The sequence below is a fragment of the Tigriopus californicus genome, chromosome 10 (assembly GCF_007210705.1).
Source record: "Tigriopus californicus strain San Diego chromosome 10, Tcal_SD_v2.1, whole genome shotgun sequence".
In the NCBI taxonomy this organism is placed as follows: Eukaryota; Metazoa; Arthropoda; class Copepoda; order Harpacticoida; family Harpacticidae; genus Tigriopus; species Tigriopus californicus.
This window is the reverse complement of record NC_081449.1, coordinates 1,303,620-1,305,662: the sequence shown is the minus strand read 5'-3', so window position 1 is coordinate 1,305,662 and position 2,043 is coordinate 1,303,620.

Sequence of the window (2,043 nt, the reverse complement as noted above, 5' to 3'; positions counted from 1 at the left end):
CACACACACACACTCAGAAAAGAGTGAGCCAGAACTGTGTTCCTCTTATCCAGTTTGGATTTGGAAAGCTAATTTCTTGGTCAGATCTCGAATTCGAGTCGATTTGAGAGCCTCGCTCGTCACGAACGAAATTCATTTTTGGTCTGTCACCTCATCACCTCAATGATGAGTTGCTTCTGAGTGTGACCAATGGCGTGAATTCGAAGTGGTTGATCATGGTTGAAACGCAAGAAAACGGTCTGTTCGACGAGAATCTAATATTTTTTGAGGACTGTTCCGAGCTAGAAAGAATTGGAGTAGTAATAGCTGTGGAAAAGGCGTCTTACTTGCTTCCCCTCTTTTCCTCTTTCTTTTTTCTTTCTTTCTTTCTTTCTTTCTCTCCTTCAAACAGCCTTTCCCCGGCCTTTACTGGACTGGTTTGGATTTGGCTGGGCTTACTGCATGGATCGTAGGTTAGAAGTTTTGGCAAGAAATTTCCATTTTTGTCCTCGTCTGAGTCAGCGAGCGGCCACCAACCAGTCTCGTCTTGCTTTTTCCTTTTCGAAGGTTTCGCTCCAAAGTTCCACTACCACTCCACACACACACACTGAAGGGAAATGGAACATCTTTGAAAAGTGCGGCTCGCCAGCCACGGGCGATTTCGATCGGAATGCCAGCCGTCTGCTTTTCGTCAGTGAAATCGGTCCGTTTCAAGAGCATTTCTGAAAGCGTTCTTACCAAGGGTCCCTTTACTGTTGTACTACTGTACATCAGGCTCTGAGACTAGAATTGCAACACCAAAAGGGGGGGGCTCTTGAAACCAAGTTCCCAATTCCTTACATATCGGCAAGTCTCAACTGTCAGGTCTCAATTGCTCGTTGGGGGGGGCGCGAGAGGAACATTGTCAATTATGAGAGGTCCAAGATAAGCCGGGAGGGGGTGAACAGGTCATTCTAGCAATATTGGCTCAACATCTGTGGCCTGGTTGGTTGGCTGGCGGTTGGCTCAATGGCAGTGGACCAAAGCCTCCAAAACAACGGCTCCATCCGCCACAAACAACCATCAAAAGTCTTTTTTCGGTCTTCCGGCCTCAAGGAATGAAAAAACATTGGCTTGATTATTGAACCACCATCCCCCCCTCCCTGTCTCTCTACTATTGTACGTTCCTGGACCTTGGTGGTTCTCTCAGTTTCGGAAAGCGGGATCCCGTCCAGTTTTATCTACACGAGTAAAATTGCCAACACTCAACTAAGTCAAGAGTACAAACTTGGAGTTCGATTCCCATTTCATTAGATCGGGATGTCATATCAATCATTAGGGATTGTGCCTCAAACAATCGACTGGGAGTACACGGGTAATGCAGAACTTGGAGACTTTCGAGCTGGAGTCTGTCATCTGGAACTTGGAATTGTTTTGGTGGCTTGAAAGTATGCCGACAAAAAAATTGTGTGGACCTTCTGTTCAAAATAGGGGAAAAAGGGGATGAAGGTCCTTCTCCGTCGCCCGGCCTTCCTGGACGGACGTTTTCCTCTTTTCCTCTTGTGCTTTGAGTGTGCTGGCTCTATCGGGAAGGACTTGTGAAATATTGACAGCAGAAGGTCAAGCCAGAATTCCCTGGCCTCCGAGAACGACCTCAAATTTGAAGATGTTTTCCACCAAAAAAAGAAGAAAAAAGATGAGAGAGCCAACGACCAACACCGACCTCATTGTGGACAAAGCAGGAATCCTCGGAGACCTGGAGCAAAATAAAAAGAGCTAGAACTGGAGCAAGTCCCCTGAACCATGACAAATTCCCCTAATATCTTACCTTCATTTAAGTAAAACGGGGTCTTGGAGTAAATAGAGAACGAGAATGAGATAGCAGCCCCTCGCGCTTTCATAATAATTGGAATTTTTTTTTTGAAGCAAAAGAAAGAGCAGCCCAGAATTTTGGGCCCATTACGGAGAGGGTCGTTCTCCTACTGAATGAGATGATGGGACTATGGGACGGGTGGTTGGTTGAGCAACGAGCGTGTGCACGGGTGGTTGCTAGCTTGGTCGGATGAGTGGGTGGGTGTGGAAGAA